Here is a 26,183-nt window from a genome sequence, read left to right as displayed (position 1 = left end):
ATATTACCCAAGACTGGGCAATTTATAAACACAAGAGGTTTAATTGACTTACAGTTCCACATGACTGGGAGGCCTCAGGAAGCTTACAATCATGGCTGAAGACAAAGGAGAAGCAAGGCACAATTTACATGGCAGCACAAAAGAGAGCACAGGGAAACTGCCAGACACTTATCAAACAAGCAGATCTTGTGAGAACTCCCTGACTGTCATAAGAACAGCATGGAGGAACTGCCCCAATGATCCAATCACCTCCCACCAGGTCCCTCCCTTCACACCTGGGGATTACAATTTAAGATGAGATTTGGGTGAGGACACAGACCTACATCACATCAAATGTGGTAAAGAATCTATGAGACTTAAACAAAAGAGACAAATTATGGGAGTTTCACAGTGATAATGACGACCAAGAACTAATGAAAAATGGGAAAATATTGCGAACAGTAATTAAAAAAAAGATTTTGATAATGTGTTGAATGGATTTTTGTTTACCAAAGAGTGGGCATGTGCTACTGACTGGTTTTTCAGTCTTGAAATGTTCCAGAATATACTTTAAAAAACCAGATATTAGCAGGAGGTATAACTATTCAGACCATCAGGTACAGAAAGTAACATGTGGCACAGTGTAAAATACCTGAAAAATTAAAGGTGAAAAGTATTCTAGTGATTTTTAAAGTTATACTGATAATTTGCCAAGATAACATCTGCTGAAAATTTTAGTCCTGAACAAATTTATATTGTTGGTAAAACAGCTCTGAACTAGCACTACTGTTTCTTAGGAAAATATTAACAATCAAGAACACCAAGACATATAAGTATGCTAATAGATATGTTGACTATGTTTGCATATGCCAAAGCCGGAGACAGCTATAAGGGGGAAAAAGGCAATCACAGAAAAAGCGAACATCCATGATGCTACAACATGGTTGAACTTAGAAAACATTTGTTAAGTGAAAGAAGCTAGTCACAAAATGCCACCTGCTATATAATTCCATTTATATGAAATATCCAGAATTGGGAAATCTAGAGACAGAAAGATTAATGGTTGCCAAGAGCTGGGAAAAGAGGGAAGGGGAAATGACTGCTAATGGGTAAATGGTTTCATCTGCAGATAATGAAAATGTCCAGAAATTAGATGCAATGGTTACACAACCCTCAATATACTAAAAACCATCAGATTGAACTATGTAAATTGGTATATAAATTACAACTCAATAAATCTGTTAAAAGAAAAAAGAACATAGGGTAATTAGATGAATTTTTTCTGGTACATTCAACAGTACTCTGTACCAGAAGCTTAAGTTGTACTGGAAGAAAACTGTAGAATATTACTGTTCCTGGAGACATGCTCTTTACATTTCTCTTAAACTTCTTATGACAAATAAAGTTGTTGATACTTATTTCTGTGAAACATACCAATTTTTAAAAAGCCCCATGATCAAGAAATGTTATGCTCCATGAAGAGTAAGTACAAGTACTTTTTAAATTCTTTGTTCGCTATATTGAACAGGGAACTGAGAAGTTTCAGATTTCCTTAAAGAGTTTGGTCTTGAGGATTCCATTTACATAGTTGTTAAAGTTGGAACAATGTTGATGAGTCAACATTAAAAATGCTTACCACAGATTTTGAAAATAAACTTGTATGTGAAGATTTTGAGTAACTTCATATGTGTAATGAGAAGACAGTAAAAAGAAATTGTCATTAAAAAAAAGACTGAGCTTTAACCATGATACACCTGTTGTGTTTTCCTTGGGTGATGAGAAAATGACTGAATGGTGGTGTTAAACATAGGTAAGTTTAAGACCATTAGTGATGATAAGGAGGATGTTATTGTGAACATAAGTTAAAAGAAATCCATATAGATGAATATGGTCAACAAGAAATATTAAATAATAGTTGGTCTTGAACAATGTGTATTTGTCAAAGAGCAAGAGATTAAGGCAATTTACTCAATTAATGAGCTAACACCTAAATGAAAGCTTATAATGAAACCAATGACAGTGGGAAAAAGACTGAAGGCTATCAATTAGAGTGATGATTTATTATTTGGGAATCCTATTTTTGGTTCATTCTCAAATGTCCAAAGGCAATACCAATATATCTTCCTCAAACGACCAGATGGAAGCAGCATTTACTCAATGTATAAGTACAGGTATTTGATTTAGTTCAAACCTGTATATGCTTAAACTTATCCCAAAAGGTTTTCTTAAAAATATAATCCATATTTTTAGATCTGCTTTTTACAAGTTTTACTGTACACATAAGCCTTAAAACTGATGTTAGACTCTGTCCCATTCAATGTGAACATTCACATGTTCCAGTACCTGAGTTGTCTCTGGACATGATTGTATAAATTTATTTCCTTTTTAAGATGCAAATATTTCTAAATTCTAAAATATATCTGGAGTTTGGGATAAAGAATTGTGGACTTATATCTAATATGCAACTTATCCTTCAAGGTTTCTATCCTTTAACTTTTCTATGAAATAAATTATGCTGGTGGTTTTGTAATGTTAAACTACCTTTACATTCCCAGAATAAGTCCTTCTTTTTCATGAAGTTTTTTTTTTTTTTTTTTGGTTGTGCTTTACTATACTTCATTTGCTGTTTAACATTGCATGTTGTATCTTTATTCCTAAGTAAAACTTACCTTGGGCTTCTTTTGTTGTGATTATTATTTGGTTTGAATGTTAAAGTTATGATGCCTTTATGTCATTAAAGGTAAAACAATTCTTACAATTTTTCAATGGCAAATAATTGTTAACTTTCCAATATCTTATAGGGCTGATCTAGTTGTGTTTTCTACTTTTTGAGTTAAGTTTATTATTCTGCCATAAAAAATCCATTTCCTCTAAGTTTACAATAATATTTTCTTATAATTATCTTGATATTTTCTAGATGTATGATTATAGCTTTTTTGTAATCATCTTTATTTTTTTACTTTTCTCTTTTTTCTTCATCCTCGCTTGGAAAACTTTGAGTGTTTTATTGATCTTTGCAAAGAACAACATTTGACTCTACATTTCTTTTTTTCTAACTCCTGTTTGTTGTTTTCTGATTAATTTCAACTGTTAACTTTATTATTTCTCTCTTTCTTTGCCTACCTTGATGCCAAAATAGTAAGACAAATAGTAAGCTCCTTTATTTTTTGTTGTTCTTAAATAATGAAGGCATTTAAGGCTATATATTTTTGTCTCATTGAAGATTTTATTGCATCCCTATGACTGGATATGTGTGATTTTATTATTACTTTCCTTATAGCTTCTATTTTTTATTTAATCCAAAAGGTATCTAAGAATGTGTCTGTTAGCATCCTGGGAGTTAAGTTTTCAGTCACGCTTTGTTTTTCCTAAATGTATTGGCTTATGCTTGGAGTTGTTTTTTAACCATCCTGTGAAATATTTACTTAAAAATTTGTTAACATTTTTGTAGCCAAATACATAACAGATTTTATATATATTTCATAAACATAAGGGAAAAAGTTATATGTACTCTACTTGAGGGATTAAAAGTTATATATATATATATATATATATATATATACACACACACACATATATATGTATATTAAATTGAGATTTTACTTTTTATTCAAGACTTCTATATCATCCATTTTCTACAAAATCTGTCCAATTTTGAAAGAGCTGTATGTGCTAAAATCTTCCAGTCTGATTAAGTTCCCTTTACATTTCTTGTAGTTTTGCTTGAGATATTTAGCTGCACTATTTGGTACATATAGGTTTATGATCACTACATCTTCTTAACAAATTGTGTTTTTTATAATTATGTGATGTCTATATATCTTTAACTATTTAATACTTTAAACCATGAATTCTACAAAATATAATACTTTTTTGTTTGCATTTGCCTATCACTCTGACTATTCCATTATTTTCAAATACTTTGTGGGTTTTTAACCCAATTTATTAATGGATTTTTATTACAACCCTGTCTGATATAATCTGTCCTTTCAATTAATAGATGTAGTTCATTATCAACTAATGTAATAATCAAAACACTTGCTTCAATTCCTTCCTCGTAACTTTCTGTTGTACATTATTCTACTTTGTTGTGTTCACTTTATCTTCTCATTATTTTCTGTGGTTTCATCAAGTAACAATTCCTTGCATTCTTTTACTCCTTGCTAACTGGCAGCTTCTCCAGCATATCTCCATTCCATAATGGTTCCTTTCCCTTCTCTAACACAAATATGTTTCCAGACTATGGCAGAACTCTAGAAAATGGAAATACTTAACACAATATCCAAGTTTACTTTTAGGCTACTGAAACTGGTTGCTACTATCAAAATACAATTAATCCTCATCGTATTCTCATACCAACAGTAAAAATAGTGATAATTTACCTCATATTATCTTAAATCTCCCTTAATTGATTATATTCTTCCTTCTCCTCCACGCTTTAACATGAAACTTAGAAAGTTACTTGAATTTAATATATATAAATTTCCCCCCTGTGAAATGGCTCTAATAATACCTAATGTACCTTATGCCAAGCTTGAGAATTAAATGACACTATGGCTATAAAAGCTTGTTAATAAAAATAAAACTGTAAGTATAATAAAACCTGAGTTCCGCTTATCCCAAGACATATTCCACAGTACACTAGTCTCACAAGATAGTTTGAGGAAAAAAAATTGTTTCTGAAAATATGCTTACATACTCAGAAAATGCTCTTATTCAACCTTTCTCTTGGAGATTCCAAATGCATATAGAAATAGCAAAAGCTTTGAAAGGTTTTCAAGGGTAATAAAGAAATCTTGATTAGAGTTAGTCACTAGTCCCAGACAGACTTCAGTTTGATTCTTAGCTCTCCCATTTATTGGGTGTAAATTTAGAACAGGTTAATCTCCCTGAGCCTCCATTTTCTCTTCTACAAAATGGAAATGAAATAATTTCTCCTTCATAGAATTACTAAGGAAATTCAATACAATTATGCATGTGAAGCACTTGGCATAGTGCCTGGCACATTGAAAGTGCCTAATAAACAGTAGTAATAACTAATTTAGCATTATTAATTCTAGTAATATTAAAACTTGCTTATTTCTGTCTTCTTACTCTTTTGGCTATAGAACATCTTTTCTCCTTGTTATATATTAACACACTTCCTCTCAGTATACCACTGGGAAAGCCTTTTGTTAGGCAACCAAAATAATGTGTTTAAGTCCTTTCCATTTCCCCCTTCTTAACTTTATCAAGTCTAACCCTTATTTGTCTTAAACCCACAATGAGACTCTCCAGAGAAGGACTGTTCCTTTGCCTCAGGAAATGAGAAGATTCTTCCTGGAAATAAAAGTATTTTTCACACAGGACAATATGTGACTAAGTGCACATAAGTGGTTCTGAGAACAAGGCACAGAGGAGGGAGTGATCAAAGGAGGCAGAAATGCCAAAGAAAGGTGTCCTGGGGAATGTGAGACTCGAGGTCAGTCTTGAGGCAGGGTAGGACTTAGGGACTTTAGAAAGATGTGTGTAGAGGGGGCATAATCAAATTTGAGAACTGCATGCAAGGAATTTCGACACATAGTTTTGCCCTGGAACACAAGAAAAACTTAATAATGTGCCCACATGTAAGCTACTTTATTTGGCTGATTTCCTCCATATCTATTATACTTCCCTTAAGTCAGTAGGAGTGATACCCCATCTAATCTCTGACTGGTTAGGTTCCCAAGAGAAAAACCATGGACACACCACCCAGTGCATTTATTCCTGAAAGAAGCTTCTCTACACCTGTCTGCTTTTCTATCTTCACAAACTGTACGGAAGGGGATTCACAATTTAGAATCCCGGAAACCAAGTACATGTTTAACCCTTTTCTCTAAATTCTAGGAAAGAAAAGCCAAAATATTTTAACTCATATGTCAATTCCTGGTCAATTATTAGTGGCTATTCAAAGGATTGTGTTGAGAAGGACAGTGAGACCCCAATCTGAGCCCATCAAGGAAGAGTACTGTGATCAGTTTAGGGATGCCTGCTAAGAATACAGGAGGGGGAAGTGGCAGTAAGAGTGCCACATAGTTCTCATACATAGGAATAGCACCCATAGTTCTCACACAGTATGGGAGCAGCACCCATAGCTCTCTCACACTATGGGTGCAGCGCCCATAGCTCTCTCACACTATACAAATAGTACCCATTATCCTTTCCCAAGCTCTACTGTGTATCCCCAGGATCAAAAGCCCTGGCAGTGAGAAGGCAGAAAGGAAAGAGGCTCTCTTCTTCCTTTCCCTACACCTACACAAATCCTTCTTCTGGTGTTTAGCCATACTCTCCCTGAAAGAGCTAATGCAGAGGAGGAGGTGTAAGAGTAGAGAACAGCCCATTCTTTCCTTCAGCTGCCTATAGGCAACACATACACACCAGCTTGAAAATAAGCCTGGGCTCCTTGTATAGGAGCAATATCTAATTTATCTCTGAGGCCTAAACATGTACCTTGCTCGCAGAAGGTACATGGCAGTGGGGCAATGACTAAGGGCTTAAGCTCATCAAAAGGACTTGCGTACCAGCACTTAACTCTTTGGTTCTCTAGTATCTTCTTCCCATATTTATCCTAATAGCAGCTCTTCTGGGAGACTTTCCCATGACCTCCCTAGGAGAAATGGAACCCCATTGCTCGTCTATGAAAAATCTATGAGGCTTATATGTTTACATCTCATATCTTCTATGATGGCCCTCTCCAGGGCAGGGACTATGTTCTATTTCTGATCCCTCCTGAGCTTAATTTTGAATCTGGCACACCTCAATAACTTTACATAAAGGCATTAAATTTTTTAGAAAATCAACTAATTATTCAAAACCAGGAATGAGAAAATGCCCTCTACTAGGAAAGCTGCCAGTGCTCAATTTGGAAATCAAGGAATCTTTAGTAACTTGAATTTAGGGGATTCTATCATTTTATTCCGATTGAAAGTTGAGAAAATAAGCTAAAGCAGAAAAGGATATAGAGCTAGAAAAGAGAAACATGACACTTATTGTCCCTAGTCATACTGCTGGAGTATAATTCTCATGATGCTGAGAATTCTGAAAGATCTAATAAACACCTAAAGTAGAAACTGACACGTATATCCAGAAAAATGTATGATTGTGCATAGAAATTATTAAATTAGCCTATAAAGTTGCTAGATTTTTCAGTCTAAAATAATCATAAACCCTCAGAGATTTTTGGCTTCATAGTTTCCTTTAAAACAGAATACACAAAAGGGATTTATTAAAGTGACATGTGTCATTTACAAAAGACCATGCACATGGCTTGGGATGGAATGGGGAGGTGAGGTGGGAATCAACCAAATGGAACAGAAATTCACTTTAAATGAAAATTCACTTAGAGGAAATTATCTGATACAGGAGAAATCTATGTCTGCCAAAGCTATAAAAATTCAGACATCCTGTAAATATCCATCTCAGGCTTCTTGTATTCCTGTTAACTCTCTTTTTAAAGGCCAGTTTTCTGCCCATATGGTCATACCATACAATCAAATCCAATAACATAGCACTGAACTATAAAATAAGGTTAATGTGTTTGGAGATTCAAAGCATCAACCTGATTCTTTTTCTCATCATGAACAACTGCCTCTCCAATGAGGTTTATGTTTCCCATGTCTTGTATGGATTTTAAAATTAAAGTAATGAAGCTATTCCATATGAGAAAAGGTTTAGGGAACCTTGTAACATTTTTTTTTGTAAATGTATTTTGAACTATGAAGCCCAACTTGGGTGTAGCTTTAAATGTGTATCCTCTGTGAATTTCTACAGGTTTCTGCAAAATAAGAATGACCGCTGACCAGATCCATCTCCAGTCTCCTATCACAAAGGGAGTAGCTCAAGAAAGATGGCCCAAAGAGGTTAAGAAGTTGTCAAGGTCTACAATTAAAGCCAGAGCCAAAAGAAGCTCCCAATCCCTTAGTCCGAACGCCTTTCTGCAACAGCATACTGACCACACTCTACCAACCAGACCCCAATAAAATTTTTTAGGCAACTATAGGATAAGGTTTTCTTAGCTGTTATTTACTATTTTTGCTAATAGTAACCCATTACAGGCTAGGTAAGATGGCTCATGTCTATAATCCCAGCATTTTGGGAGGCTAATGAGGGCAGATCTCTTGAGGCCAAGAGTTTAATAACTGCTTGGGCAACGTAGTGAGACCCTGTCTCTACACATTGAAGAATAATTTGGGCATGGTGGGGCACACCTATAGTCCTAGCTACTCCAGGGTCTGAGCTGGGAGGGCTGCTTGAGCCCCAGCGTCTGAGGCTACAGGGAGCTATGATCATATTACTGTACTCCAGACTGGGTAACAGAATGAGACCTTGTCTCAAAAATAAATAAAATAATCACAACATGAACTCCATTCCACAAATTTTGATCTGTTTTGTTTGCCGTGGTATCCTTTAGCACCTAGAACATGCCTGGCATATAACAGGTATTCAATTGAGTTGTTTTATTTATTGAGAGAGTACTATGTGTTAGACACAGAGCTGAGCACTTCACATATATTATCTCATTTAACGCCCAAAACACACATATGGACTAAATTGTACCTACCCCCAAATTCTCATCTTCAAGCCCTCACCTCCAATGTGACTATAGAGATAGGGCCTTTCAGGTGATTAAGGATACATGAGGTCATAAGAGTGGGGTCCTAATCCAGTGGCACTGGTGTTCTCATAATAAAAGGAAGAGATTCCAATGATATATGCACACAGAGGAAAGGCTATGTGAGGACATAGGTAAAGGCAGCAATCTGCAATCAAGTAGAGAGGCTTCACCCAAAACCAACCACACTGCTACCTCAATCTTGGACTACTAGGCTCGCAAACTGAGAAAAATAACTTGTGTTGTTTAAGCCACCCAGACTGTGGTATTCTGATGCCAGACCTAACTGACTAATACACACACTATCAGAATACTATTTTCATCTCATTTTTCAGATAAAGAAACAGAGATAGAGTGATTTTACTAATGTGACCACTGCTGGTCTCTAGGTGTTTAGAAGGTTGGTGATTAGACAATGGATGTCAAAAGAAAAGAGAAGTAGGTAATTTAGTAGATTTCAATGTGTAATAAATGAAACTCTTTACCATTAGACCAGCCTTACGAGAGTTCCTCAAGAAAGTTTTAAACATGGAAACCAAAGAATGATACCTGCTACCACAAAACACACTTAAGTACACGGTCCACAGACCCTAAAAACCAACCACACAATAGAAAACTACAAAACAATCAGCTAACAACTTGATGATAGAGTCAAAACATCACCTATCAGTATTAACCTTGAAAGTACATGTTCTAAACACCCCACTAAAAAAGCACAGAGTGGCAAGTTATATCAAAAATAAGAATCATCCATCTACCCTGTCTCTACTAAAAACTACAAAAAATTAGCTGGGCATGGTGGCTGGCACCTGTAATCAGAGGCTAAGGCAAGAGAACTGTTTGAACCCGGGAGTCAGAGGTTTAAGTGAGCCAAGATTGCACCACTACACTCCAGCGTAGGTGACAGTATGAGACCCTGTCTCAAAAAAGGATTCTACACACCTAGTACTACTCAGAACAGAAGACTGTCTTTCTGGTCTGCCTTCTTAACCAGCAACCAAGAAAGAATATAATTCTCCACCCGAATCTACAACCCAGAAAGGATCCTAAGTCAGGCTCAGTAGCTTACCCCTGTACTCTCAGCACTTAGGGAGACCAAGGTGGGCTAATCACTTGAGATCAGGAGTTCAAGACCAGCCTGGTAAACATGGTGAAATCCCACCTTTACTAAAAAGACAAAAATTTATGACAAAGCCATAACCTTTTTGTCAACATGAGAAATGCTTGACATTACCAACAAGTGAAAGGCAAATCAAAACTCAGTAAGTTATCATTTCACATCAGTCAGAATGGCTGTTAGAGAGACAAAAAAGAGCAGATGCTGGCAAGGCTGCAGAGAAAAGGGAACTCATACACTGTTGGTGAGAATGTAAATTAGTTCGACCACCATGGAAAGCAGTGTAGAAATTTCTCAAAGAACTAAAAACAGAACTACCATTTAACCCAGCAATCCCATTCCAAAAGAAAATAAATCATTCTACAGAAAAAGACACATACATTCTGTTGTTCATTTCAGCACCATTCACACTAGAAAAGCCAGGGAAACAAACTAAGTGCCTATCAATGTTGGACTGGATAGAGAAAATGTGGAATATGTACACCGTGTATTTATCAAAAATTAAATTACGTCCTCTGCAGCAACATGGATGCACACAGAGGCTGCTGGAGGCCATTATCCTAAGCAAATTAACACAGGAACAGAAACCTAATACAACATGTACTCTCTCACTTATTATTGGGGGCCAAACGTTGGGTACATATGGGTGTAAAGACAGGAACAATAGACAGTGGGCCTACTAGAGGTGGGAGGGAGGGAGGAGGGCGAGAGCTGAAATGCTACCTATTGGGTACTGTGAGCACTGCCTGGATGACAGAATCATTCATACCCCAAACCTCAGCATGACACATTATACCCATGTAACAAACCAGCACATGCATTCCCTAAATCTAAAATAAAAGTTGAAGTTATTTTTTAAAAAACCAAAATTATAATTAAACTCTCACTGAGGAAGTTAAAAAAAAAAAAAAAAAAAAAAGGAAACTGTTTTAAGTAACAATAAAGTATCTCTTGGTTTCCCAATTTTATTCTCCCTAAATCTGAGTTCACACACAATCATGAGCTATTTTCCTTTCCAGGATGGCAGTCTGGTTTTGGTAAGAGCAGTTACCACTGCATGGCATCTTGATCGGTAATGTGAATAACCCGACAATCCAAAAAGGATCCTAGGTTGGGCGCAGTGGCTCACGCCTGTAATCCCAGCACACGGGGAGGTGAAGTGGGCTGATCACAAGGTCAGGTGTTTGAGACCAGCCTGGAGAACATGGTGAAACCTCATCCCTACTAAAAATACTAAATTTAGCTAGGCATGGTGGCAGGCACCTGTAGTCCCAGCTACTCAGAAGGCTGAGGCAGGAGAATGACTTGAATCTGGAGGTGGAGGTTGAAGTGAGCCAAGATCATACCACTACACTCCAGCCTGGTTAACAGTGAAAGACCCTGTGTCAGAAAAGAATTCTACATACCTAGTACTACTCAGAACAGAAGACTATCTTCCAGGTCTGCCTTTTTAATCAGCAACCAAGAAAGAATGTAATTCTGCACCTGAATTCACATGCTATCGAAACCAAAACGAATTGTTTAGGGTCAAATGAGGCATTTTGTTCCTTAATATTGTCAGGTAATAAAAAATGAAAAATGGTTAAAATTTTTCATGATGAAAAACTACAAGTGTTCATGTAGGTCAATTTAACAAGTACAGGATAGAAAATACCATAGGATCCATTGCAAGATTTCTGAACAATGGCTTACTAATAAAAACGGTAGTTTTAGGCACTGAAATGCCTAAAATGGGAAATCCCTATACCATCTTCATCCTGAGTCTGGGGCCTTCCTTCCAATGTGAAAAAGAAGCACGAATAAATTTGTGTTTGGGGGGGATTTGAGGAAAGTGGAATAATTCAGAAACAAACCAAGAGAAAAGAATGGCCGGTTGTATGTGGGCACAATTCACTTTCACCAACAAGTGAATGCTTGATAAATATAAACGATAACCCAGGACCCAAACCAGGTTATACTACAATGTGACCTTTAAACTTGGCTATAATCAGCTGAACCTGGGGGAAAAGAAAGACAAAGGTTTGTTTTCAGGATTTTTTTAAAGCTTCCTAAGAGTAGGGAGCCAGCATTCTTCCACTTTGCACCCCTTAATAGGCTTTATGATAACTACTAGCTAGTGACATAAAGAATCACCTGCCAGAAAAGCATACTCAGATCACTGAAGGGAAGCAAGAGGAATAGAGAAGCCAGTCTTGCATAGTACAGGCCTATGAAGTGCTATATTCTGCATTATTGCCTTGAGGAAATTAGGGGAAAGTGCTGTTGAGGGGTTCACAATATTATCACAGGCTTAATATCCTTGCACATGAAAACCAGAGGAGATGGCGCAAAATCACCTAGTGAAACAACTCACAAATTGAGCATTCTGATAAGGCCCTCCAGCCACCCTCTTAAAGGAAGGTGCAGCCTCCGTACACCTAATGTTGCAAGATGGTAAAACATTTTGGCTAAATGCTGATGGTTACAGGAAATGTAAGATCACTGTCCTAACAGCTAAAGAATTATATGCCAGCTCCCCCTAATAACAGTGAGATTCTCCATTTTCATCTGAAATAAGGAAATAAATGTCTCTGCAGTTTAACATCATCCCAGATCCTGTATCACTTAGCAATCTCATCGGCGTCCTTGCTTTAATAATATTGTGCTCAGACAAGGAAGACATCCATCTTTTCAGTAAGCTTTTGTAGTCCATTCAAAAGTGAACTGAAGAGCCTCTTAGAGAGGAACCTGAGAGAGAAAAGGATTTACGACCATGATTATGCTATTTTCCCAAACTGAAAATGTGCCAGATAGAATCTTCAAATTAGAAGTACGGCCTCGACTATAAACAGATTGCAATCTGTACCTCCTAGAAGACTAAAATGATAGTTTTCATTGTAGAGGTATATTGTTCTGAATTAATATTAGCTTGTTTTCTCCTGATGTAATTTAAATGAACCTAACTCACTGAAAAGAACTTAGAATAGGGGCTTTTAATAAGTTTCTTTAATAATATTGATAAACCATTAAAATGCTCTAAGTCCTCCCTGCTGCTCTTCTTTGGCCTAGCAATCTAGTGAGAAACTAGGGAGGTTTCTTGTTAATATCAGTGGTGGAGTCCATTAAGAACATTCACTCAGCCGGGCGCAGTGGCTCACACCTGTAATCCCAGCACTTTGGGAGGCCGAGGCGGGTGGATCAAGAGGTCAAGAGATCGAGACCATCCTGGTCAACATGGTGAAACCCTGTCTCTACTAAAAATACAAAAATTAGCTGGGCATAGTGGTGCGTGCCTGTAATCCCAGCTACTCAGGAGGCTGAGGCAGGAGAATTGCCTGAACCCAGGAGGCGGAGGTTGCAGTCAGCCGAGATCGCACCATTGCCCTCCAGCCTGGGTAAACAAGAGCAAAAATCCGTCTCAAAAAAAAAAAAAGAACATTCACTCAAGAGTTAGAAAGCATAGGTTCAAAATCTGTTCAATTGAACATTCTGCAACAACAGATATTTTCTACACCATCTAACGTAATAGCCACATGTGGCTAAAGAACACATGAAATGGGACAGATATCTCAGTATCTAATTTTTAAATATTTCATTATAATTAACTCTACGTAGTCTCACATAGCTAGTGGCTACCACATTGGAAGGCACAGCAGTATACCTGTCACTTACCTGTTATATGTCTTTGGATATGTACTTTAACTTCTCTGTGCCTCACTTTCCTCATCTTACAGACAGGGATAAAAATACTCGCTCATAGAATCATTGAGGAAATAAGGCATGTGGGATATTCTTCTGCAACATCTTTTAACCCATCCCTCCTCTACATTCCCACTGTGTTCACCTTTGTCTGGATCTTACCATGCTGGTATTATCAAAAGACCTTCTTCACGTGTCTCACTCCCTCTAGCAAGTCCCAACTTCACTCCTTCTAGTAAAATATACCCACTAAGTGTTTCTAAATTATAATTCTTAGCATATCACCTCCCTGTTCAAAATCTCATAGCTATGGTTGGGCACAGTGGCTTATGCCTGTAATCCCAGCACTTTGGGAGGCCAAGATAGGCGGATTGCTTGAGCTCAGGAGTTAGAGACCAGGCTGGGCAACATGGCAAAATTCTATCTCTACCAAAAAAAAAAAAAAAAACTTTTCTGGGCATGGTTGTATATACCTCTAGTCCCAGCTACTCAGGAGGATGATGCAGGATCACCTGAGCCCAGGTCAAAGGTTGCAGTAAGCCATGATTGTGTCACTGCACTCTAGCCTGGGCAACAGAGACTCTCTTAAAAAAAAAAAAAAAGTCTTACAGTATGACCTCCCACTGAACCTAGAGTCTGGCTCTTGAGGCCCTTTTAATAATCTACCCGAAGCTGATGTTTCATGTAATCTCCCACTGCGCCCCAGAAACAACCCACAGTGCCAACAGATGGAGCAACTTGCCCTTCCTCACACCCACCATGCATATTTTCACCCCCTTGTCACTGGCTGACAACATGCACATATAAAATGCTCAGTTCCTTTTCCCTTACTTTGTCTTAACCATTGAGGCCTATCCCTGACATCACACTTCAGAAGCCATCTCCTTTGAGTTGCTCATGAAAAGAATGAGACATTTAACAATTGCAGAGGCTTTACTAATACTTCGCTGTTCATATGTGCCTTCTTGGTTGCCCTCCAAGAAGAAAACCTCCTTGAAAATGCAAGGTTATGCTTTTGTGTCTCACCAATGGTGCCTAGCTTGGTACACATCAAGTAGGCGCTCATGACATGTGTGATAAAGAAATATCATTAAACACGAACACAGATGCTGTTCAAATTGAAAACTAGGATCTTTGGAAGTCTCTGCTGTTCACACCACTAAGGCATTTGAAATTCCTCCCTCAAAATAACTGTCTTTCTATAAATACATGGAAAGAAAATCTAGGCAAGTATGGATTACAAAACCAATGTATACCTTAAATAAAACTCTCAATAATTCCCTGTTCTCCTTCTGAGTCCTGCTAGAGAAATTTTCCTTAGGGTGATTCAACCTTGTCCTTCAATCCCTTGCAGCACATGCTGTTTATAGGCTAAAATACATCTACATCCCTCCATAAACTCCACCCTCCTTTCCCTCTTGACTTTTCCCATACCTCACTTCTCTTCCTTTGACTTCCTATCATCCTCAATTACCCCAACGTTGAAGAATTTTTTTAAACAAGGCCCCAGCCACCTTGTCTCCCACCCTTCAAAGCCTCCACCAAAATTCACCTCCAAATACTTCCTCCCTGTCCAGTAAGAGGACCTGTTTGTACATCTTTGCAACAGATATTCAAGGAAAGAGAAGAGTGAAAGCAATCAGAAAGTATCTTCAAAACTCACTTAGGTCAGAACTTTAGCAGTGGCTTCTGGCACAGAAGACAGATCTCTGATCTCAAGGAGAGTTCTCTACAAAATATAATGAATGCCAGATTGCTTCTTGTAATTTATACTCCCTTTTCAGACATTCTTTATTGCTGTAGTTCTTAAACTTTAGAGCACATTAGAATCATCAGGAGTATTTGAGGACTGCTGATTCCTAGGCATTGCCACCAGGGAATCTAAGTCAGTGTGCCCAGGGCTACCCAGAAACCTGCATGTTAATGAGGACCCAGCTCATTCTTTCACAAGGTCAAGACCACACTGACAAACACTGCAACGGCCACGCCTTCCTCTTTACACCAGTCCTCTGTTCCCCTTCTGTACACCAAGGGAAAGAAGGATAACTAACTGCAGCCAAAAAGCCTACATCTTCTGGAAAAACAGAATCTTCCCAGTGAGAGTAATTAGGTGAAGGAGCTAAGGCAGAACAAGGTAATCAGGCACACGAGGTAAAGACGAAAAGGCTCACAGTAACCGGAGGTCAAAGCAAATGGCAAATCACAAATCTCAGCAGAAGAGCTAGGAAGTTCAGTACATGCAGAGAGGAAAGAAAAAATTATTATTGTAACATCCGAACATGTGTAGAGCATCACATTTAATTGCAAACTGCCAACTCTTAAAGGGGAAACTCACCAGATTTTAACATGAAGTATCTAAGCTGAACCAGATCAAGTAACATGGTCTTCGACTCATCAGATCAGATCATTTTCTGAGATCAAAGAGAAAAAAGAAGAAAGGGTAATTTCAGAGCATTAGGCAAGCCCAGTCCAGGTCCTGACATAGGAAGCAGGAGGACAGAACATTTGCAGGAAATTAGAGGCATTAGCAGCTAACAGAGATGATTCTAATAATAATAGCTAGGGTGGATACACATTCTGGGACAGACTTTGGATGGTCACTGTTCATATCCCTTGTCCCTACATAATCAATGGCTAATATCACCTAGTTTCCTCTCCAGGAGTCCTCTTTTAACACGAAACGATGTAATCACCCAAATATGGGTAATAGACACATGCTAGACATGGGGCTAAGTGCTTTACTTATATCATTTAAACCCTAAACTTTATAAGGGACAAACATTAATACTGTTATTATGCCCATTATTAAGCTGAAGAATGTTGGAGCTGTTAGAAGTTAAATTACTTGCTTAACACCCAGTCAGCAAATGACAAGACTTGAACTCACATCTGCCCAGACAGTTCCTTTAACACAGGACAGGTAAACTGCAGCCCACAGACCAAATTCAGGCCACCATCCACTTTTAGAAACAGAGTTTGCACTTTTAAAAGAGGAAACAGTGGAAGACAGCCACCCAGTTCATTTGCATATTGTCTATGGCCGCTTTCACACCACAAACACAGAGTCTAGTAGCTGCATCAGGGAGCTTCGGGACTGCAAAGTGGAAAATATTTACTATCTGGGCCTTTACTGGAAAGGTTTGCTGATCTGGACTCTTCCTGTCATCCTCAGGATAGCACCCAAAACATAAATTCACAAACTTAGCCCTTCCACCAGGATGGCCCAAGGTCAAGGAAAACATGAAGACCAAATAGTAGAATAATTTCCCCAGTTCAGATATTTCAGACTTTGATTTTTGGGGTTTTTTTAACCTTAAGGTTTACAACACGTCAAGTTGTCAATAGTTATAATAATCACAGTATTTCTTATGTTTAAAAAAAAACACACAGATTATTGTGGCTCATGCCACAATAATCACAGCACTTTGGGAAGCCAAAGCAGGTGGATCACTTGAGGTCAGGAGTTCAAGACCATCCTGGCCAAGATGGTGAAATCCCATCTCTACTAAAAATACAAAAAATTAGCTGAGCATGCCAGTCACCTGTAAACCCAGCTACTCAGGAGGCTGAGGCAGAAGAATTCCATGAACTCAGGAGGCAGAGGTTGCAGTGAGCTGTGATCATGCCACTGCACTCCAGCCTGGGTGACAGAGCCAGACTCTGTCTCAAAAAAAATAATAATTATTTAAAAAAAAATAAGTACCTAGAACCAGGTCAGGAAATATACAAGATGAGCCTGAAGGATCTTGCTCTGTCAGAAAGCCAGCAACAACAAAAAAGTATTCCAAAAATCCCACGAGGATGGTACATGTCAAAGGGACACAAAAACCAACTGAAAGAGCTCCCAAAGGCCAAAGCTGGAACAATTTGAATAGCAAAATAAAATAGCATTCAATTATAACTCAAAGTTAAAATAAATATCCATGAGTCCACAGCAATATAAATGAATAATTGAAATAAATAAATGGGGGAGAAGAGAAAACTCTTGTACAGAAGAATTCCAAAAAGTTTATGCAGATATTCCACCCTAAAGGAGAAGGTGACTTCTTCCCAAAGAGTAAAGTATGAAAGGGTGGAGGGAGAGGGAAGTAACTTTACAGTGGAGAAACCTGACCGACACTGCCTCATCCAGGTGTTCCAAATGAATCAGTGATGAGTCATGTTGATTAATATGATGTAGTGAGAATAGCATTTTACCTCTGTGACCTTGCTCTCCAAAACCCATAACCCTGGTCTAATCATGAGAAAAGCATCAAGCTAATTCCAATCAAGGAGCACCCTACAAAATACCTGACCAGCATTCCTCAACACTCTCAAGCCATCAAAAACAGGGAAAGACTGAGAAATGGCCACAACCAAAAGAAGCCTGAAAACATGTAATGACTGAATTAACATGGTGTCCTAGATGTTATCCTGATGCAGAAAACGAACATTAAGGAAAAACTAAGGAAATGAAAATACAGGATGGACTCTAATTAATAATACTTAGCAACATTTGTTCATCAACTGTGACAAACATAAGAAGTTAAAACTAGGGAAACTGGCGTAGGATACAGAACGTTCTGTACTGCCTTCGCAATTTTTCTGACATCTGAAATGATTCTAAAATTAAGTTTACTTTTTTAAAAGAGGACAAAAAATAGCATCTGCTTTCCACATTTAAACTCACAGGAGGATCCAACTTGGAAGAGATTTCCTTTCCTCGTGCCGTTTACATACTATCATTCTAATTTTGTCTGGAAAGTGCAAAACACAGATTTTAAAATTATTCCCATGTAAATAATTCAGTATGTGATTAGTGCCAAAACAGAATAAATTAAATCTGGTATAGATTACCAAGTTACTGTGAGCAACACTGTGTATTTAAAAAAACACTTGGGATAAAGAAAATTCTGCTTAGTGAAATCCTGGAAGATATAATTCAGGCATCCAACAGCACAGACAGCCTTATCTGCTTAGCTGGGCTTCTGGATGAATACAAATAGTGCTGGTGTCACCCATTGTTCTTTGAAAATTGATCCTCCTGCTTTGAAAGAAAAAATTCTGCAGGGAAGAATATACTCAGCTTCAAACCTACATACCTTAATAACATTTTCCTCACCATAAGCATGTCTACAGATTCCTCTAGGCACTGCTGGCAAGGGACACATGGCATGGTACCCTAGGAAAATATGTGACCCAGCTCCTATCTCTCCAGCCACACTAAATTTTCTTCTATTGCATGAAGACACTAAATTCTTATAAAATACTCTTCTCAACTCATCACTTAATAGAATTATAACAAAATGTCCACCTATATAATTATTAGTTGGATGTCCCCCTTCCATATATTAAATGGAAAGCCTTGTGAGGACCATGTCTATTTTGTTGACTACTGTATTTCTAGGATTCCATGTACCTAAGTCCTGGCATACAGTAGATGCTCAATAAATACTTTTTGAATGAATGAAAGCATTTATCAATCATAGGCTCTTGGAGTTTAGCTCAAGTCTACAGATAACCCCAAATAATTTCAAATTTATGGATTTCCTTCAGCAGTTTATTGAACACAAAAATCTGCTGTGAAGGTCATCAGAATCTTGCCTTTGGCTCATTTGCTTTATTTGTGCAAAGTCAGGTTTATAGGTTCAAACAACTCAGTAATAGAAGACAGAATGATTAGCATTATCCTCATGTTCAAAGTGTCAGGAAAAAAAAAAAACAGACAGCAAAGAGTTTACACAGAAGCTTCGAACTGCATTATCATTTTCTATTAACAAACTTATTTGTCTAGAGGCCAATTTCTCCTGGGCAGGTTTCTTTAGGCTATGTTATTGCAAGTCTATGCTCATTCACATAGCTACTTAAACTATAATCTTATGTTTTAAGTATCTACCTCCCAAATAACACTGCGTCCAACCCAGAAAAGTCATAATTTATAGAAAACTTGGGGCTGAATGCAGTGGCTCACGTCTGTAATCCCAGCACTTCGGGAGGCTGAGGTGGGCGGATTATGTAGTCAGGTGTTCAAGACTAGCCTGGCCAACATGGTGAAACCCTGTCTCTACTAAATATACAAAAATAAGCTAGGTATGCTGGCGTGTTCCTGTAATCCCAGCTACTCCAGAGGTGGAGGCAGGAGAATTGCTTAAACCAGGACCTCGAAGGTGAGGTGTCAGTGAACCAAGAACGCAACACTGCACTCCAGCCCAGAGTACAGAGCGAGACTCCATCTTCAAAAAAAAGAAAATTTGGAATTGGTATGCTGTCTTGCTGTCATGGAAAGAGTACAGAACCAAGGCTTGGAAGACCCAATTCTAGTCTTGGCTTCACTCATAACCATTCATCAGCAAACTTTTACTAAATACTTTTAACGGACACTATTCAAGGAGCCATCCAGTTATAGTCAAATTATTTAAGCAGTCTAAACCACATCTCTAAATTTATATAAAAAGATTAGATCAAATGTAGAACATTTGCAACCACCATCCTGCCTACTCAAAATCCCATGAAACAACATAAAAATTACTGAAAAACAAAATAAATCTGTAGCATTGCTCTGTTGTTTAAGTATTGCTAGATAAGAAATTCTGCATTCTAAACTTTGTGAGCCAGAAATTTTAAGGCTCACTAAATATAGAAAAAACATAAGATAAATCTAGGGAGATCAAAACCCAGAGACAACGACGTGATGTGCAAGACAGGTGACAAGGACATATTTGTGGTTCAGAAGTCATCTAAACCCAGTTGTAATTGATACAAAGAGGCATTTACAGAAGACAGTTAAGTGAGAAAGGAATCAAGGTGGTAAACAGATACTCTCATATTTTACTCCGAATATTTAGGTGTTTCTTAAGTATATTATTTTTGTAGTGAAGAGTCATTTTGCATGTAAACAACACTGAAATAAACATGTTAATAGAATGGAAGGATGACGCATCCAGGATCTACTTTTTTCTCTTCTTGTAAAGGTAGAATCACAAGAAAAGTAGAAGCAAATTTTCTAGCATCTAACTCTACTTTAGAGACACAACTTGCTTTTTCTTCAGCCCAACACAAACAAGAGAGGCAGCAAATGAAGTGACAGTATTCAGGAAGGTTATGTAACACCACATATCATAGAGAGAATAACAGACTCTCAGTCCCCCAGATTCAACACATACCTCTGTTGTTCCTTCTTTACAATTAAACATTCTCTTCACAATCTGGACAGAGTAATATGCAGACCTGGTATACGGCAAAGCATGAAAACATTTATTGGTCCTCTAGCCTCCACCCCCATTTCAGAGCACTCTCTCCAAAGGCTGGCTACATTAGGCTCAGACAAGCCTCCTTTCAATTAACCTCTTTCTCCAATTTTAGGTCATCCCACTCTGTGCCTCCCAGATAGCATGACAGAGGGACATCAGAAAAAGAAAAGTGGTATATGGTTAGAAAAATAAAAACTACAGAAAGGCAGGTGGCAAAGTTAGCACCCCAATGCATGGATTTATCCACTGAATATCAAAAGCTCACTTTTCCTAAGCTAGGATCACCAGAGCATTCTAAAATTCTCATCTACTACTGGATCATTTCAAGTTCATACACTGAAGTAGGCTGGAAGAAGGCTGAGTACAAACTTCGAGATGTCTTTAATTTCCTGCTAAAGGGGAAGAACATCAAGAGTTAAGGCTGGGACGATCGGTACCTTGTCTCCTTTGCCTTCACATCATGCCATAGCTATATTTCAACAATATTGCTAAGTTCCGGGGAAATCAAAAATAAAAGGCAAGATTATAAATATAAAACACATCTCTATGTTATAGTGATAGTCCAGGGAAGACAGGGAATGAAGTCAAGGTGTTGGTGTCTGAGAGACAGGGCAGTGAAAGTTAAACATTAAGGGAAGAGGAATTTCCACCCCTGAAAAAAGCAGAGAGACAGACAAGTCTACTTCATCCTTACCATCTTGCAACAGGTGAGGAGCCTCACAGCTCCAAAAACAGCTTGATAAAGCTGCACACTCAAATCAGTGCAACTAATACAGGGAAGAAGTTTTTGACTCATGCCTTCAGAATGAGATATTCCCTTTTCCACTGAGACTTAGGAACTGATTTTTCCCTACATTAAATGATCGTATAGGTATGCTGCTCCATAAAATGTTCCCTGTGTGGTCACTTTCTCCAGAAAAACCCAAAATTCTGAGCCCAGGGATTATGTTTTCCTACATAGCACTTACCAAAGACCTTGGTTTACCATGTGTGGGTGTGTATGTATATGCGCAGAATAATGATTGTCAACTTTATGTTTTATTCCTCACTCTAAGTTTATCCCTTCCAGGCAAAGGCAGGAAAGAGAGAAAAAATACTAAATAACAGCCTTCTAGGATTACCCTGTACCTTGCTAACCTCCTCAAGACACCAGAAGAAGCAGCTTACATCTTTTCTCCCTCTGTGATTTCTTAATAGCAACAATGCCAATACATAGAACAGAAACAAGCAGACAGCAATGTTATTGCCTGCACTGACTTAAGCAGAGTCAGCAGACTGAGGAAGACATTAATGTTAACAAGGGTTTAAAACTGCAGCCTCAGGTGGCTGGCAAGATGGCTGAATAGGAAGAGCTCCAGTCTGTAGCTCCCAAAGAGATCAATATAGAAGGTAGGTGATTTCTGCATTTCCAGCTAATGTACCCAGGTTATCTCATTAGGACTGGTTAGACAGTGGATGCAGCCCACAGAGGGTGGGCTGAACCAGGGTGGAGCATCACCTCACCCAGAAAGCACAAGGGGTCGGAGAACTCCCTCCCTTAGCCCAGGGAAGCTCTAGGGACTGTGCCATGAGGAACAATGCATTCTAGCCCAGATACAGTGTTTTTCCCACAGTCTTCACAACTCACAAACCAGGCGATCCCTTCGGGTGCCTACACCATGAGGGCCCTGGGTTTCAAGCACAAAACTAGGCAGCCATTTGGGCAGACACTGAGCTAGGTGCAAGAGTTTTTTTTTTTTCATACCCAGTGTAGCTAGAATGCCAGTGAGACAGAACCATTCACTCCCCTGGAACGGGGGTTGAAGCCATGGAGCCAAGTGGTCCTGCTTAGTGGATCCCACCCCTATGGAGCCTAGCAAGCTAAGATCCACTGACTTCAAATTCTCACTGCTAGCACAGCAGTCTGAAGTCAACATGAGAGGCTCAAGCTTGGTGAGGGAAGGGGTATCCACCATTACTGTGGCTTGAGTGAGCCGTTTTCCCATTATGTTATAAACAAAGCAGCCAGGAAGTTCAAAATAGGCAGAGCCTACCACAATTTGGCAAAACTACTGTAGCCAGACTGCCTCTCTAGATTCCTCCTCTCTGGGCAGGGTGTCTCTGAAAGAAAGGCAGCAGCCCCAGTCAGGGGCTTGTAGATAAAACTCCAGTCTCCCACGGACAGAGCACCTGGGGGAAGGGGTGGCTATGGGTGCACCTTCAGCAGACTTAAACATTCCTGCCTGCCAGCTCTGAAGAGAGCAGCGATTTTCCCAACACAGCACTTGAGCTCTGCTGAAGGACAGACTGCCTCCTCAAGTGAGTCCTTGACCTCCATGTCTCCTGACTGGGAAATATCTCCCAGCAGGGGCTGACAGACACCTCATACAGGAGAGCTCTGGCTGGCCTCTGGTGGGTACCCCTCTGGGATGAACCTTCCAGAGGTAGGAACAGGCAAAAATCTTTGCTGTTCTGCAGCATCTGCTGGTGATTCCCAGGCAAACAGGGTCAGGAGTGGACCTCCAGCAAACTCCAGCAGACCTGCAGCACAGGGGCCTATTAGAAGAAAAAGTAACAAGCAGAAAAGAATAGCATCAACATCAACAAGAAGAACATCCATGCAAAAACCCCATTCAAAGACAAAAGGTAGATAAATTCACAAAAACAAGGAAAAACCAGAGCAAAAAGGCTGAAAATTCCAAAAACCAGAACACCTCTTCTCCTTCAAAGGATCTCAACTCCTCATCAGCAAGGAAACAAAGCTGGACAGAGAATGAGTTTGACAAATTGACAGAAGTAGGTTTAAGAAGGTGGGTAATAACAAACTCCTTCAAGCTAAAGGAGCATGTTCTAACCCAAAGCAGGGAAGCTAAGAACTTTGAAGAAAAGGTTAGACAACAAATTGCTAACTAGAATAACCAGTTTAGAGAAGAACATAAATGACCTGATTCAGTTGAAAAACACAGCACAAGAACTTTGTGAGGCATACAGAAGTATCAAAAGCCAAATCAATCAAGCCAAAGAAAGGGTAACAGAGAATGAAGATCAACTTAAAGTGTGAAGACAAGATTAGAGAAAAAACGAATGGAAAGGAACAAACAAAACCTCCAAGAAATATGGGACTATGTGAAAAGATCAAGCCTACATTTGACTGGTATACCTGAAAATGATGGGGAGAATGGAACCAAGTTGGAAAACATTCTTCAGGATACTATCCACAAGAACTTCCCCAGCCTAGAAAGATAAGCCAACATTCAAATTCAGGAAATACAGAGAACACCACAAAGATACTCCTCAAGAAGAGCAACCCAAGTCACATAATCATCACATTCACCAAGATTGAAATGAAGGAAAAAACGTTAGAGCAGCCAGAGAGAAAGGTTGCTTCCCACAAAGGGAAGCTCATCAGACTAACAGCAGATTTCTCTGCAGAAACCCTACAAGACAGAAGAGAGTGGGAGTCAATATTCAATATTCTTAAGGAAAATAATTTTCAACCAAGAATTTCATATCCAGCCAAACTAAGCTTCATAAATAGAAGAGAAATAAATACCTTTACAGACATGCAAATGCTGAGAGACTTTGTTACCACCCAGCCTGCCTTACAAGAGATCCTGAAGAAAGTACTAAATATGGAAAGGAAAAACTGGTACCAGCCACTGCAAAAACATTCCAAATTATAAAGACCATTGACACTATGAAGAAATTGCATCAACCAGCTAGCATCATAATGACAGGATTAAATTCACACATAACAAAATTAACCTTAAATGTAAATGGCCTAAATGCCCCAATTGAAAGACACAGACTGGCAAATTGGATAAAGACTCAAGACCCATCATGTGCTGTATTCAGGAAGCCCAACTCATGAGCAAAGACACAGATAGGCTCAAAATAAAGGGATGGAGGATTATTGACCAAGCAAAAGAAAAGCAAAAATTAAAATTAAAATAATAAAAGCAGGGGTTACAAGCTGAGTCTCTGACAAAACAGCCTTTAAACCAACAAAGATAAATAAGACAAAGAAGGGTATTACATAATGGTAAAGGGATCCATGCATCAAGAAAAGCTAATTATCCTAAATATTTTGCACCTAATACAGGAGCACCCAGATTCATAAAGCAAGTTCTTAGGGACCTACAAGAAGACTTAGACTCCCACATAATAATAGTGAGAGACTTTAACACCCCACTGTCAATATCAGACATATCAACAAGACAAAAAATTAACAAGGATATTCAGGACTGGAACTCAGCTCTGGACCAAGTGGACCTAATAGACATCTACAGAACTCTCCACCCCAAATCCACAGAATATACTTTCTTCTCAACACCATATTGCACTTATTCTAAAACAGACCACATAATTGGAAGTAAATCCCTCCTCAGCAAATGCGAAAGAACAGAAATCATAACACCCAGTCTCTCAGACCACAGTGCAATCAAATTAGAACTCAGGATTAAGAAACTCACTCAAAACCACACAACTACATGGAAACTGAACCACCTGCTCCTGAAAAACTACTGGGTAAATAACAAAAGAAAGGCAGTAAACCAGCAGCCAACAGAGTGGGAAAAAATTTTTGCAATCTACCCATCTGACACAGGGCTAATATCCAGAATCTATAAAGAACTAAAACAAATTTACAGGAAAAAAAAACCAAACAAACCCATTCAAAAGTGGGTGAAGGATATGAATAGATACTTTTCAAAAGAAGACATTTATGAGGCCAACAAATGCTCAGCATCACTGGTCATTAAAGAAATGCAAATCAAAACCAGATTGAGATACCATCTCACGCCAGTTAGAATGGCCATCGTTAAAAAATCTGGAGACAACAGATGCTGGAGGGGATGTGGAGAAATAGGAACACTTTTACACTGTTGGTGGGAGTGTGAATTAGTTCAACCATTGTGGAAGACAGTGTGACAATTCATCAAGTCACTTCAAGAAACAAAAATTCCATTTGACCCAGCAATCCCATTACTGGGTGTATACCCAAAGGATTATAAATCATTCTGCTATAAAGACACATGCAAACATATGTTTATTACAGCACTATTCACAATACCAAAGACTTGGAACCAGCCCAAATGCCCATCAATGATAGACTGGATAAAGAAAATGTGACACATATACACCATGGAATACTTTGCAGCCATAAAAAAGAATGGATGAAGCTGGAAACTATCATTCTCAGCAAACTAACACAAGAACAGAAAACCAAACAACTGCATGTTCTCACTCATAAGTGGAAGTTGAACAATGAGAACACATGGACACAGGGAGGGTAACATCACACACTGGGGCCTGTTGGAGGATGGGTGGCTAGGGGAAGGATAGCATTAGGAGAAATACCTAATGTAGATGGCAGATTGATGGGTACAGCAAGCCACCATGGCACATGTACACCTATATAACAAACGTGTACATCCTATACATGTATCCCAGAACTTAAAGTATAATAAAAAAGAAAACAAAAAAATAAACAAAACAACGACGGCCTTGACACATTTGTTTATTACACAAATGATTTCCCTCAAGACCTCATTCTTGGTTTTGCATTACAGAC

At 38.5% G+C, this 26,183-nt stretch overlaps 1 long non-coding RNA gene across 20 annotated transcripts in view; it reads right to left on the bottom strand.

Moving 5' to 3' along the window:
* The window catches only part of LOC103788313 (uncharacterized), a 435,883-nt gene that overhangs the window by 404,591 nt on the left and 5,109 nt on the right, over positions 1–26,183 (bottom strand). For 13 of the 20 annotated variants that reach the window (XR_013526947.1, XR_013526969.1, XR_013526934.1 and 10 more), the window contains one exon: positions 15,739–15,814. The exons of 5 other annotated variants lie outside the window; for them this stretch is intronic. This is a non-coding gene — a long non-coding RNA (uncharacterized LOC103788313). Of the gene's footprint in view, positions 1–15,738; positions 15,815–20,545; positions 20,720–26,183 lie in introns of those variants that run through there. 2 more of the 20 variants (XR_013526936.1, XR_013526958.1) reach the window with 1 other exon arrangement.

Source organism: Callithrix jacchus, chromosome 15, assembly GCF_049354715.1.
Source record: "Callithrix jacchus isolate 240 chromosome 15, calJac240_pri, whole genome shotgun sequence".
Taxonomy (NCBI): domain Eukaryota; kingdom Metazoa; phylum Chordata; class Mammalia; order Primates; family Cebidae; genus Callithrix; species Callithrix jacchus.
Note: the sequence above shows the minus strand (reverse complement) of the source record. Positions and strands in the feature narration are given on the sequence as shown.